The sequence below is a fragment of the Taudactylus pleione genome, unplaced genomic scaffold (assembly GCF_031769625.1).
Source record: "Taudactylus pleione unplaced genomic scaffold, aTauple2 ptg000720l, whole genome shotgun sequence".
NCBI classification, from domain to species: Eukaryota; Metazoa; Chordata; class Amphibia; order Anura; family Myobatrachidae; genus Taudactylus; species Taudactylus pleione.
The window spans coordinates 1738955-1754886 of record NW_028285122.1 but is presented as its reverse complement, the minus strand read 5'-3'; the positions used below and the strand labels follow the sequence as shown (position 1 = coordinate 1754886).

Sequence of the window (15932 nt, the reverse complement as noted above, 5' to 3'; positions counted from 1 at the left end):
ATACGGCCGCAGCCATCACAACATAATTTGCATAGAGCGCCACACAGCGCCTGACTACGATTGACTCGATTGTTCGATCATATCAGTCGGTAGCTAGAGGAGGTGCACTGCTAACGAATGGGCGTCACTTTGTTTACGATCGACCAGCCATACAGATTTTGCGGTCATAGCCCGTAAGACCGTGCGGCTGCTACGACCGCCATTGAATGAGGTCCATAGTCACTGTATAATGGGGGGGAAATGTCTCGGATGCAGTTCTTGATATAATTGTCCTGCGTGCTAGGTAAGTAAGTAGTGTACTGGTGGGGCGGCATCCCGGGACCCCCAGTTGCACTGACTTACCCTTTGCAGCTTCTGTACACACCTCCTGGTGCGTTGCATCGTCCTTCTTGTCCTAAGTTCAGATGATCGCTGTAAGTAAAATCTTTTGGCGTCCCTGCCTGTCCTGCCCAGCTGGCTGTGTATAGTACACTGCTACACACGAGACTACCGGGTGTCGCGATCACGTGGGATCTCGCGGGACCTGGGCTCAGCGTGTAATGCAGCAACTCCACTCTTCTATTGGGAGGAGACTAGTATCAAGGCTGGGGTGTTGTAGAGGTGTTGGGAATGTGTATTCTCACCAAAGTGTTTGGGCCTTACAAGGCCTTTGTCAAGGATATACTATTACGTTATTACTCTGGTGGATTTTTTCGATATCCAATTTAAATTGACCAAATATCCATCCTCACACCTTTGCTCTGTCTTCTGCTAATAGAAGGTGGCATTGAATGAAAATTAATCAGACAAAAGCAGCCCCAGCTAGGTACAGTAACAGGTCAGAAGATTACAGTACAGATAATATTTCCTATTCCCCTCTTATACTCAGGCCTCAGTAACGCCAAATAACCCCTCTCAGCGCTCTAGGTCCTGTATGACTCGGCCACACAGAGCATCTTTTTCACTCAAAAAGTGTCTTATTCACACAAATACTAAAGCTGGAAACGATCAAACAGCATAGCTAGCATATATGTACCACTGGGGCTTGCAACATGTTTACATTTGTGCTCAACTATTTCACATAGGACTCGATGCAAACACACATGGATTCTTCTCACTCCAAGGGCCTGATTCAGACCTGGACGCTATGCTGCGCTCGCTCGCATTGAGAGATTTTTCGCAATCTGTGCATGCGTATGATTCGCAATGCGCGTGCGTGAACCTGTCACTGCGATGCCTATAGCCCGCAGTCGGGCCGTTATTTTGAGTGGCAGATTGTGCCGTTTGTGGGTGGTAACAGGGGAAGGTGCTTGTAAACGGGGCTGTGGATGTGCAAACGTAGGCATGCCCGATCGTCAGAATGGAGTTTAATGAGCGTGCATAATTAGCAAAGTAGCGTCATTACACATGTGACTGGGTTGTATTTTAGCCTGAACTGCTCGCAATGTTGTGGTGGGAAAAGGCTACCACAGGCGCTGCGATCAGCTCCGATGGCTCTCGATGTTCCCGATTAATCCTACAACTGCCAATGATGACGTGTGTTGCGAGTGGCAAAGGGGCGTCTTCATACAGGTGTGTGCGCACAGTGCCCTTTTAGCCAGCGAGTGGCCGCAAATAGCGTCCGGGTCTGAATCAGGCCCCAAGTTCCATAGTGCTTCATCTGCAACTTTTATGTGTGTAAAACCAATTCCTGTACGGTTAAAGTCAGAGCCCTGCTTCTCTGGTACACTGTAAGCTGCTTCTCTGGCACACTGTGAGCTGTTTCTCTGGTACTGTACACTGTGAGCTGCTTCTCTGGTACACTGTGAGCTGCTTCTCTGGTACTGTACACTGTGAGCTGCTTCTCTGGCACACTGTGAGCTGCTTCTCTGGTACTGTACACTGTGAGCTGCTTCTCTAGTACTGTACACTGTGAGCTTCTTCTCTGGTACTGTACACTGTGGGCTGCTTCTCTGGTACTATACACTGTGAGCTGCTTCTCTGGTACTGTACACTGTGAGCTGCTTCTCTGGTACTGTACATTGAGCTGCTTCTCTGGTACTGTACACTGTGAGCTGCTTTTTGCTGCATCTGCTTTTTGCTGCATCTTCCTCCTACAGTTCCCTTGACTCTGCCACTTATTTTATATCCAATATTATTGCTATATGGCAGATCATCTCCTCCAATCAGTCTCCCCCTGTCACATTTTTTCTTTACTCTATCTGCTTGTCTACACTTTCCTCCTTCTCACCTGCCACTGGGAATACAGTCCATGCCCTTTAAACATCCACTCATCCCTCCAGCATCACACTTAGCCCCATTTACAGGCACTTTCTTGGCTCCCTCTCCAGATGATTGCTTCTACCTCACTTACCTTTTCAATCAGTCCACCTTATCTGGTATTTTCCCCTATTTCTTCTTCACACATGCTCTCATCACTTTCACCATTAAAAAACCCATTATTGAGGTACCTCATTAAGGTAACTAATGATCAGTTTGTTTCTAAATCCAAGGATCCGAAACCTCTATGCATCCTCCTGGACCTATCTGCAGCCTTCGCTACTATAGATCACTCTCTCCTCCTCCAAACACTCCAATCCTGTGGTCTCCACAACTCTGTCTGCTCTCGATTGTCCTCCTACCTCACTAACCACTTCTTCTCAATCTCCTCCACTCACTCCACCTCAGGAATATGTGGTATATTTTGTCAACATGGTGATAATGTTGAAATGCATCATGTCCATATGCTAGGTATGTTGACACTCATCATGTTGACATATAATGTTGACATATTATTATAATATCAAAACAACATCCCTGGTGATCCAGTGGTGACTTACCTAGAGCAGAAGGTCCAATGTTTTACGGGTTTGAAGCTGACATCAGGATGACTTAATGTGGATCCTGCATGGCTTCTGGTATAAGTTTGACTAATAATAACCCCTAATCCTCCCCCTAGTGCCTAACCCTGACCCTTCCCTTCCACAGACTAACCCTAACCCTCCCACTAGTGCCTAACCCTGACCATACCCTTCCACAGCCTAAACCTAACCCTCCCCTAGTGCCTAACCCTGACCCTACCCTTCTGCAGCCTAATCCTAACCCTCCACTAGGGCTTAACCCTGACCCTACCCTTCTGCAGCCTAAGCCAAATCCAATTTCTAGTGCCTAACCATAAATATACCCTTCTGCAGCCTAATCCTAACCTTTGCCCTAGTGAATATCCCTAATTCCCTCCCTAGTGCCTAACCCTGACCTACCCTTCCACAACCTAACCCTCCCTTAGTACCTAACCATAACCCTACCCTCCCACAGCCTAATCCTAACTCTCTGCTGCAGATCTGTGTGGAGTGTCTTCGTTTCACATGTAGACATTGTGCAAGTGGTCTACTGTACATTCTGCACATACTAATACTTTCAATGTTGACATTTCAACAATGTTGACATCATACCTGATGAAATTGTGATGTCAACATTATGGCTACATCCCTATGAAAGAGATTGGTAAATAAATGTGAGTTCTCCTCAACATGAGGAAGGATGTGAAGATATGAGGGAGGTATTGCATGGAATTCCATTTTTATTTCAGCAATAAAATGATATAATAGATGTTATATTAGATGACCTTATAACCTAAGAGACTAAACAAGATGTTCCCTATTTCTGACCCTAAATGCTGCAAGAACTGTGGTCACAATGGTAATTTTGCCCCTTAAAATGACGGACCTGCCTTCAAAAGTTATTTTTTTTCTGTGTTTTCCTGTCCAATATAAAATAAACACTGTAACAAATTGGTAAGCATTATTGCCAAACACTGTGAATAAAACTCAACTCCACCCTTAAAAAACTTGTCTGGCAAATATTATCTATGAAGAAAAAAGATATATCTTCTAAACTGAAAAACATTAAGAGTTGAACAGAAGTCTATTTTGCAGATGGAACTTGCAAATTTAAGCACACATCTCATTAGAATCTATTATTATTATTATTATTATTATTATTATTATTATTATTATTATTTTATTATTAATAATTTATATATATGTTGTATTATATTTAATGTTATCACTACAGTATGTGTGTAAGCTCTGCACTACTTTATCCACAATGTAGAGACTAAGGGGGTCATTCAGACCCGATCGCAAGCACCGATGTGCTCGCAACTGGGTCGATTGGTAGCCCTGCACATGCGCAGCGGCCGCACTGAGAAACTCTCTCGCTCCGGAGATTGCTACAAAAGGGGCGGCTGTCGATGTTGATCGACAGCTCACCCCATTTTGTAGGCGGGCTTGGGGGTGGTTTCCAAAACGCCTACCGTTTTGTGGGCGGCCACACTGACATCATCAGTGATTTCAGTGGGGAGCTTCCTGCTCCATCAGAGCAGAAAGCTTCCTGGGGCTTGCGAGTGCCCAGACCCAAGCTTAGGGTCTGTCGCAAGCCCTGATGGTCACGATGGTGATCACCATTGTGACCATCACCCTGGTTGCTAGCTAAACTGTGGGTGGTAACCCACAGCTTAGCTTGCTACCAGGAGGCCGCACCAAAAAAAAAAAAAAGCGCCCGCCCTCATTCAGAGAGAGCGATCGCTTCTTGCAACCGCCTCTGAATGAGGTCCTAAGATCAATGCTTTTGGTCATCACTGTTCAGGAGAGTGAGATCCCATTAGCTTCATTATAAACCCCTCTCACATTCACATGGTGGAGTGGTGTCAGATGGACAGTCCTTTAGCCCATAACTCCACCTGGAATGAAGTTTCCACTTGAAATGGGCTGCCCATGCACATACTACTTCCCTTAGCTCACTTGTGGGCACACTACAGTGTGTGGCTCCAGCATACCTGCTAAAGCAGGGTGTGTCTCTGTGAGACACCAATAGATGTAAAATACAGTATATATGTTACACAACTAACAGTAAACATCAAAAGGCCTGTTTACACAAAAGTAACAATGTGTGTGACTGCACACCATCAATATCTAGGAATTATACAATCAATAAAAAATACATATTTACATGGTCATAACAATACAATAGTAGAAATGTTAATCACAGATTTCATAAGAAGGTGTTTGCTGTAAGATAGACTCCCATTTTGTCATGGGAACATTCTGTATCACTCAGAGCCTCATATGGGTTTGGACATACTGTACACATTATTATTCATTTGTTTGCTCTACATTTCTGTACTGTTTATGCACATGAAAAAAAAACTTGCACCCATAAGCATATTTAGTTGCATCTTAGGCATATGAATCCCTTTGCTTTATAAATTGTAATAGGAGCACTAAAGCATACACTGGGGGAAATCATACAAATGCGAACAAGGTAGGCCTGGACTCAGACACATACTGTATGTATCTATTGACAGAATTCAACCCCTGGTGCAATATATAATGATGTTGATTGTGATCATCTCCAGGCACTTATGATTGGTTGATTGCATCTAGACCCGCCCACTGTTAGTGACTACATTATATGCAGATACAGCCATCTATTCAAATCACTTAATTGATGTTTGCATTTGTAAAGCAACAGTTAAGGACATTTTAGTTGTTAATGGAAGGTAGTAAATGTTTTTATTTAGTAAAATTACTTTTGTAGTTTTATTTTGTATTTGTGTTTAATTGTATTTTAATTTGTAAGTTCACCTTTCAAATTTACAGTATGTATAACACTGTCCAGACTCTTCAATATAGACATTTAGTGGGTACAATTTGGTTAATGTGACTTGCATTTACTATGAACACTGGTAAGCCTCATCTCTATGCTCCTCAGTGTGAATTCATGATCACGAAAATTGCATGTTACATAAGGAATAATAAACAATATAATTCACATTTCACAAATTTGTTGGCTACTTTCAACATTATCGTTTTTCTTTGCTATTCTGTGAATCAACAATTTAGAATTTAGCAAATTCTATGTTTGCAGAATTTCTAAACAATCAAATAACTTTGAAAGACTATGATCAATTACATCTTATTGGGTTAGGAGTATTCCTGATATATTTGGAATAGGATCATGGCCCTGATTCAGACCCACTCGCAAGCGGCTGTCCGCTCGCAAGTGGGTCGATGTTCTGCACTGAGCATGCGCACGACGGAGGGAGCTCCGTCGTGCGCATGCGCCAGACGCGTCGAGCGAAGGAAAGTCCTTCGCTCGTTGTGCCTGATCAAAGGGGGCGTGCTGTCGATGTTGATTGACAGCACGCCCCCTTTGGTGGGCGTGCTGGGGGCGTACCTCCCTGACGGGGGTGTTCCCACGGGAATGCCTCCCGTCAGAACCCGGCCCACTGACATCACTAGTGATGTCAGTGGGAGTGATTTTGGCTCTGATAGAGCCAAAATCACTCCAGGGCTTGCGGTTGAAAACCTCAACTGCAGGCTCCGGCTCGCAGTTTCGATGGTCGCGATGGTCACGACCATCGCGGCCATCAAACTGCACGCTCGTATAGGCTGTGGGTGGTGACCCACAGCTATACGAGCGTCCAGGAGGACGCTCCATTTTTATGGAGGGCGGCCCTCATTCAGAGCGTGCGCTCTGCTCAGAGCGTATGGCTCTGAATGAGGGCCCATGTCTCAACCAATACCGGTCTTTTCAGAGCTGGTCCTGGTTGTGAAAATACAGGGAGGAAAAAATGTAGGAGTCTACTTTATTTACATCAATCAGCACCTGGTTCAGTGAGCAAGACTTGGATGTGGAAATAGATGGGACAAAATGAGTAGGGGTCCCCTGTATTTTCGACAAATAGCACCGTACTCTTTCTAGTGGAGTGCTTTCACCAGGTTCCCCAGTCAAAGCATTCAACACCTGACCACTAGTCAGCCCAGGTCAGGGATTTCTGGGGAGGTGGGGACCCCCCCAATAAGGGTGGGGGGTCAACATCTTCCAAGGCTATCCCCAGGGTATGCATGACACCCCTGGGTGGTGGGTGCCAGGTTGAATGTGTAAAAAATAAAATAAATAATATTGTCTTTTACAGTAGAACTAGAGGTCCCAGCAAACTTCCCTCGCATACTCATACTAGGAGAACCACAGGTACCCTATGGGCCATTATAAGCCTGCTGATACATCTAGTTCACCTGCAAAATAAATATTAAAATAAACACAGGATACACTGTGAAAGTACAAGTTTATTACACTCACACTCATACATACTCATCTACAATCCCTGTAGCCATTCACATCCTCTTCTCCATGTAGCATCCACCTAACCTGTAAAAAAAATCATGCTCACCTACCCCTTGTTTCTTGTACTCTTTGGTCCATGTAGGCATCCACAAAAACGTCAAGGCGCCTATACCCATGCCACGGACATGTAATGCCCTTTAAGTACATTAATATGTGAATGAGACATAGAAATGCATTGGCTTAGCGTTCATTGGCTGATAAAGGTGAGCCTCCACCTCTCTCAGCCAATAAGCAGTTCTCACCATTGACTTCAACGATGGCAACTGCTAGGTTACTAAAGGTTACATAATATAGCCCTTTAATCATCTTTCTCCCTTCTCTGCTAGAAGATATATAGGGTCAGTGTATGATAAAGGCACTTCAAATTATTTCTCTGTCAGAAGCATCATATTCTTCCCAACAGTCGCGTAAGTTCATCCCAGACGCCCGGAGGCAAGTTATAATTTGGTGCCCCCCCTGTCACTGCCGCAGACACTATAATGTAGCAATTTGCATGAAGACAGACTATAGATAGACGAAGGCAGCAGCTGATGGTCTGACATGGAGCTCTCCACTAGTGTATGGTGGTTTCTCTGGTGCCGTGAAGGGCCATGATGGTACAAGGTACATAGTTACAGCCCTAAGTGGGGTGAATATGTTGTGGGCAATGGAGGAGGTGCCCCCTTCAGAGCTGGAGCCAGGCGGAAGGCGCCTCCATTGTCTCCCATAGTTCTGCCCCTGCTTCCCAATGCTTTCTATTGCCAATGTCTGCATTTTATGCCTAGCTATATGTTTTTGCTTTTCTTCTGGCAGTCACAGGTCTAGTCCCTAGAATAGTAAATCTTCCCACCTCAGCACTGTGCAGTCATTGCTAAGTTTTGTGTGCAGCTTTTCTTACCCCTTGGTTATACTTGGAGACGCTTACTATTGATTGATTCTAATGGTACATTCACATTTTCCCATCCTGTATGGAAGTAAAGATTAGGGTGTATCACCTGGCCCATGAGTAACCATGATCCGACATTAGCCCACCTGAAAGCGGCTCTGTATTCCCTCCCTCAATGTACTTTTATTTTCAACAACATAATACATTACACACAATTACAACTTATACTGTAGATTACTTTACAATTGAAAACCAGGTCAAGTTTGATTTCTTATTTCAATTGATAACACATAGAAAGAGCAGCCCTGCCGACTACACCAAATGTCTTGTGATTGAAATATTAAGTTACTTTAAGTAGAATATTTATTTACGGAAATAAATACCTTGAAAGTGGACAGGAAAACTAAATGTAGCAGAACCTAAAATGTTTTACCAATTTAAATGAAAGTCGAACAGTAAATGTGCTTTTATGTGATGGTATATTACTCGGATGAATTTATTATTTCCTGATTTTTGTACAGCAAATAATACATGTGACATATACTTTTAAATTAATCATATTAAGCAACTAATGTAACAAATGGACATCTATGGTGCTGGTACAATAAAAATCTCACTGTTTGTGTTAAAATGTATTATTCCAATGTTATTCCCTTACATTACATTGTGTTATTTACTTGCAGTTTTGTAAGTATCATAAACAAACTTTCTTCATGAATACTGTCATTACCCTGGGAATCACACATAACTGCTTTGGGCCAATTAGTATCTATTTTTTGGCTCCTCAGTCTTTATACACCCTCACTCTGATCATCTAGAAATCCTATCAGCTGGATATTAACAACCAGAATAACAATTGATGCAGACCTGAGGAACCAGCTTCCCCAAGGTTCATATCACTATATAAGACAGATCTCTCTCAGCTTTGGGAAATACTGCTCTGGCAAGGGTGGGTTTCTGTATTAGGGTGGAGGTACACACTGTGCTGATGGATTGCAGTGCCCGCCGGCCTCCTACACTGTCACTGGGTGATACAGAGAATGCACTGTGATACCACTGATGAAATTATTATGATTATTTCAATGTATAAGTCATTTGTCAGCATTTTCTTACTAAAATAATGGATTATGTGTACCTGGTACTGCGCTTAATTCTGTTAGATTTATACCGAGTGGGAAGACATTAGAATGATATTATCTGGTGAAATGACAAAGAGTAATTATGTCTTCCTCTCACACTGCTACTATTACCTGTATCACTATATCTCTCTATATACAGATAAATGATGTTTGTATACTAAAAACCACCTATTTGCAGAGTCCATTATTGTTCTATATTGGTTTCCCCTGTATATCTAACTACGATCTGCAGAGACACATATAATGTATTGAAGTTACTGTAGATTCATGGGCGTATCAAAGTATTTATTGGTAAAATAAATGCATTGCCTTTAATATATTTACATGTGGTTTAATGAGATTAGGTAGACTAAAGGGCAGGAGCTGCACATTATGAAAACTGTATAAACATGTTCACAAAAATGAATGAAAATAAATGAAACATGTTATCTTGTATTGAAGCATTATAGACAGATAATCAGCAATGTCCACCGCGACAGTTCATCACCCGGTTTAGTAAGGACCTGCACATTTTATACACATCATGCACTGCAAGTGAACTGCGAGCCTGAGGATAATCCAACCCTGATGCTTTGTGCTCTGATTTTTTGTGTGTGTATGCATTGTGACATTTAGGGTTCAATACTAACTCACACATTATATGCACATTTGTAAAACCAGATTTCCCAGCTTTCAGCAGTTCTTAAGGAAGTACTGACTTTTTAACACACAATGTAATCTGTGAGCAACGATTAATCATAACATTCCCTCTAACTTTGTGACAAGTGAGAATATCCTAAACTATGGTCACAGATCCGTACAGCCCCCACAATGTTACACACTTCACCCTCCTAGGGTTCTCTGATATGTCTTTCCCAGTTCAGGTCATCTTAATGATATTCCTCCTGTTTGCCTATACTCTTTCGCTGGTAGGTAATGGCCTAATCATCCTGACTGTTACTCATAGCCCTCAACTTCACACCCCCATGTACTTCTTCCTGAGGGGCCTGTCAATACTTGAGATCTGTTCTATCAACACTACTGTTCCCAAGGCTCTTGAGCTCTTCCTGTCAGTGGATAGATCTATCTCTTTCATTGTTTGTGCCGCTCAGATGTACTTTTTCATTGCTGTTGCAGTGTCAGAATGTCATTTCCTTGCAGTGATGGCATTTGACCGGTTTATGGCCGTCTGCTGTCCTCTGAGATACACGTCAGTGATGACTACAACATTATGTTACCAGCTAGCAACTGGACCATGTATTTTAGGTTTGTTTTGTTCAATTATAAATACCAGCACAATATTTATGTACCCTTTCTGTGGTTCTCACAGAATTGCCCATTTTTTCTGTGACATCCCATCTCTACTCAACTTAGCCTGTACAAACACCTTCAAAATCGAGCTTTATATCTTCATACTTTGTATATTTGGATCTTTACTCCCATTCATACTAATCTTCTGCTCCTATATCAAGATCCTAACCTCTGTATTCCTCCTCAACTCATCAGAGGCCCGTCAAAAGCAATGTCCACATGTTTTTCTCACCTTGTCTCTGTTATTATATTCTATGGGTCTGCTATGTATGTGCACCTGCGCCTGGGGGCAACATTTTCTTCTTACAAAGACAGAATGACGGCCATTTTCTATTGCATCGTAATTCCCACAATTAATCCCCTGACCTACAGCCTGAAGAACTCAGACATGAAGGCTGCTCTGAGAAAACTCAATGTGAAAGGTTTGATAACTGCTGCTCATTAAAATGGGAAACACTGTGTAAAGTATATGGCTGGTAAAGGTGGAATAAATACTAATCTAAAATGAATGCAAGTAATGGCTTCTGCTTGTTCACCACTATACAGTATATCATACAGATTATTCAGGTTGTAGTTCTGACAGTTGACTAGTTATGTAGTTGTCTCAGTTATGTAGTTGTCACAGTTATGTAGTTGCCACAGTTATGTAGATGCCACAGTTATGTAGTTGACACAGTTATGTTGTTGTCACAGTGATGTAGTTGCTACAGTTATTTAGTTGTCACAGTTATATAGTTGTCACAGTTATGTAGTTGTCACAGTTATATAGTTGTCACAGTTATGTAGATGTCACAGTTATATAGTTGTCACAGTTATGTAGTTGTCACATTTACTGTATATATAGTAGTTGTCACAGTTATGTAGTTGTCACAGTTATATAGTTTTCACAGTTATGTAGTTGCCACAGTTATGTACTTGTCACAGTTACTGTATGTACAGTAGTTGTCACATTTATGTAGTTGCCACAGATAGGTAGTCGTCACAGTTACAGTATGTAGTTGCCACAGTTATGTAGTTGTCACAGTTATGCAGTTGCCACAGTTATGTAGTTGTCATAGTTATGTAGTTGCCAGAGCTATGTAGTTGTTACAGTTATGTAGTTGTCACAGTTATGTTGTTGTAGTTGTCACAGTTATGTAGTTGCCACAGTTATATAGTTGTCACAGTTATATAGTAGTCACAGTTATATAGTTGTCACAGTTATATAGTTGTCACGGTTATGTATTTGTCACAGTTATATAGTTGCCACCTTTATGTAGTTGCCACAGTTACTGTATGTACAGTAGTCGTTACAGTTATGTAGTTGTCACAGTTATATAGTTGCCATAGTTATGTAGTTACCACAGTTATTTAGTTGTCACAGTTATATAGCTGTCATAGTTATGTAGTTGTCACAGTTATGTAGTTGTCACAGTTACTGTATGTATAGTAGTTGTCACAGTTATGTAGTTGTCACAGTTATATAGTTTTCACAGTTATGTAGTTGTCACAGTTATGTACTTGTCACAGTTACTGTATGTACAGTAGTTGTCACAGATACGTAGTTGTCACAGTTATATAGTTGCCGAAGTTATGTAGTTTTCACAGTTACTGTATGTACAGTAGTTGTCACAGTTATGTAGTTGTTACAGTTATTTAGTTGCCACAGTTATGTAGTTGTCACAGTAACTGTATGTACAGTAGTTTTCACAGTTATGTAGTTGTCACAGTTATGTAGTTGCCACAGTTATGTAGTTGTCACAGTTATGTAGTTGCCACAGTTATGTACTTGTCATAGTTACTGTATATAAAGTAGTTGTCAAAGTTATGTAGTTGTCACAGTTATATAGTTGCCACAGTTATGTACTGTAGTTGCCACAGTTACTGTATGTTCAGTAGTTGTCACAGTTATGTAGTTGTCACAGTTATATAGTTGCAACAGTTATGTAGTTGCTACAGTTATTTAGTTGTCACAGTTATATAGTTGTCACAGTTATGAAGTTGTCACAGTTATATAGTTGTCACAGTTATGTAGTTGTCACAGTTACTATATGTATAGTAGTTGTCACAGTTATGTAGTTGTCACAGTTATATAGTTTTCACAGTTATGTAGTTGTCACAGTTATGTACTTGTCACAGTAACTGTATGTACAGTAGTTTTCACAGTTATGTATTTGTCACAGTAATGTAGCTGCCACAGTTCTGTACTTGTCACAGTTACTGTATGTACAGTAGTTGTCACAGTTATGTAGTTGTAACAGTTATATAGTTGCCACCTGTATGTAGTTGCCACAGTTTCTGTATTTACAGTAGTTGTTACAGTTATGTAGTTGTCACAGTTATATAGTTGCCATAGTTATGTAGTTGCCACAGTTGTTTAGTTGTCACAGTTATATAGCTGTCACAGTTATGTAGTTGTCACCGTTATATAGTTGTCACAGTTATGTAGTTGTCACAGTTACTGTATGTATAGTAGTTGTCACAGTTATGTATTGTCACAGTTATATAGTTTTCACAGTTATGTACTGTAGTTGCCACAGTTACTGTATGTACAGTAGTTGTCACAGTTTTGTAGTTGTCACAGTTATATAGTTGCAACAGTTATGTAGTTGCTACAGTTATTTAGTTGTCACAGTTATATAGTTGTCACAGTTATGTAGTTGTCACAGTTATATAGTTGTCACAGTTATGTAGTTGTCACAGTTACTGTATGTATATTAGTTGTCACAGTTATGTAGTTGTCACAGTTATATAGTTTTCACAGTTATGTAGTTGTAACAGTTATGTACTTGTCACAGTAACTGTATGTACAGTAGTTTTCACAGTTATGTAGTTGTCACAGTTATGTAGCTGCCACAGTTATGTACTTGTCACAGTTACTGTATGTACAGTAGTTGTCACAGTTACGTAGTTTCCACAGTTATGTAGTTGTCACAGTTACAGCAATTAGTTGCCACAGTTATGAAGTTGCCACAGTTATGTACTTGTCACAGTTACTGGATGTACAGTATTTGTCATAGTTATGTAGTTGCCACAGTTATGTACTTGTCACAGTTACTGTATATATAGTAGTTGTCACAGTTATGTAGTTGTCACAGTTATATAGTTGCCACAGTTATGTACTGTAGTTGCCACAGTTACTGTATGTACAGTAGTTGTCACAGTTATATAGTTGTCACAGTTATGTAGTTGTCACAGTTATATAGTTGTCACAGTTATGTAGTTGTCACAGTTACTGTATGTATAGTAGTATTCACAGTTATGCAGTTGTCACAGTTATATAGTTTTCATAGTTATGTAGGTGTCACAGTAATGTACTTGTCACAGTAACTGTATGTACAGTAGTTTTCTCAGTTATATAGTTGTCACAGTTATGTAGCTGCCACAGTTATGTACTTGTCACAGTTACTGTATGTACAGTAGTTTCTCACAGTTATGTAGTTGCCGCAGTTATGTAGTTGTCACAGTTATGTAGTTGCCACAGTTATGTAGTTGTCATAGTTATGTAGTTGCCACAGCTATGTAGTTGTCACAGTTATGTATTTGCCACAGTTATGTACTTGTAGTTGTCACAGTTATGTAGTTGCCACAGTTATGTAGTTGTCACAGTTATATAGTTGGCACAGTTATGTAGTTGTCACAGTTACTGTATGTATAGAAGTTGTCACAGTTATGTAGTTGTCACAGTTATATAGTTGTCACAGTTATAAAGTTGTCACAGTTATGTAGTTGTCACAGTTACTGTATATAAAGTAGTTGTCACAGTTATGTAGTTGTCACAGTTATATAGTTGCCACAGTTATATAGTTGCCACAGTTACTGTATGTACAGTAGTTGTCACAGTTATGTATTTGTAACAGTTATATAGTTGCCATAGTTATGTAGTTGCCACATTTATTTAGTTGTCACAGTTACATAGTTGCCACAGTTATGTAGTTGTCACAGTACCTGTATGTACAGTAGTTTCCACAGTTCAGTAGTTGCCACAGTTATGTAGTTGCCACAGTTATGTACTTGTCACAGTTACAGTATATATAGTAGTTGTCACAGTTATGTATTTGTCACAGTTATATAGTTCCACAGTTATGTACTGTAGTTGCCACAGTTACTGTATGTACAGTAGTTGTCACAGTTATGTAGTTGTCACAGTTATATAGTTGCAACTGTTATGTAGTTGCTACAGTTATTTAGTTGTCACAGTTATATAGTTGTCACAGTTATGTAGTTGTCACAGTTATATAGTTGTCACAGTTATGTAGTTGTCACAGTTACTGTATGTATAGTAGTTGTCACAGTTATGTAGTTGTCACAGTTATATAGTTTTCATAGTTATGTAGGTGTCACAGTAATGTACTTGTCACAGTAACTGTTTGTACAGTAGTTTTCACAGTTATGTAGTTGGCACAGTTATGTAGCTGCCACAGTTATGTTCTTGTCACAGTTACTGTAAGTACAGTAGTTGTCACAGTTACGTAGTTGCCACAGTTATGTAGTTGTCACAGTAACAGTATGTAGTTGCCACAGTAATGTAGTTGTCACAGTTATGTAGTTGTCACAGTTATGTAGCTGCCACAGTTATGTACTTGTCACAGTTACTGTATGTACAGTAGTTGTCACAGTTATGTAGTTGCCACAGTTATATATTTGCCACAGTTATGTAGTTGTCACAGTTATGTAGTTGACACAGTTATGTAGTTGTATTAGTTATGTAGTTGCCACAGCTATGTAGTTTTTACAGCTATGTCGTTGTCACAGTTATGTAGTTGCCACAGTTATGTACTTGTAGATGTCACAGTTATGTAGTTGCCACAGTTATGTAGTTGTCACATTTATATAGTTGTTACAGTTATGTAGTTGTCACAGTTACTGTATGTATAGAAGTTGTCACAGTTATGTAGTTGTCACAGTTATATAGTTGTCACAGTTATATAGTCGTCACAGTTATGTAGTTGTCACAGTTACTGTATATATAACAGTTGTCACAGTTATGTAGTTGTCACAGTTATATAGTTGCCACAGTTATATAGTTGCCACAGTTACTGTATGTACAGTATTTGTCACAGTTATGAAGTTGTAACAGTTATATAGTTGCCATAGCTATGTAGTTGCCACATTTATTTAGTTGTCACAGTTATATAGTTGTCACAGTTATGTAGTTGTCACAGTTATATAGTTTTCACAGTTATGTAGTTGTCACAGTTACTGTATGTTTAGTAGTTGTCATAGTTATATAGTTGTCACAGTTATATAGTTTTCACAGTTATGTAGTTGTCACAGTTATGTACTTGTCACAGTTACTGTATGTACAGTAGTTGTCACAGTTATGTAGTGGTCCCAGTTATTGAGTTGCCACAGTTATGTAGTTGCCACAGTTATGTATTTGTCATAGTTATGTAGTTGCCACAGCTATGTAGTTGTTACAGCTATGTCATTGTCACAGTTATGTAGTTGCAACAGTTATGTACTTGTAGTTGTCACAGTTATGTAGTTGCCACAGTTATATAGTTGTCACA

At 40.2% G+C, this 15932-nt stretch overlaps 1 protein-coding gene and 1 pseudogene across 2 annotated transcripts in view; both read left to right on the top strand.

Annotated features, from left to right (window-relative positions):
- LOC148477384 (uncharacterized) overlaps positions 1-15932 on the top strand; it is a 428950-nt gene that overhangs the window by 127896 nt on the left and 285122 nt on the right. The window lies entirely within an intron of this gene.
- Positions 9933-10885, top strand: LOC148477390 (olfactory receptor 2D2-like; annotated as a pseudogene).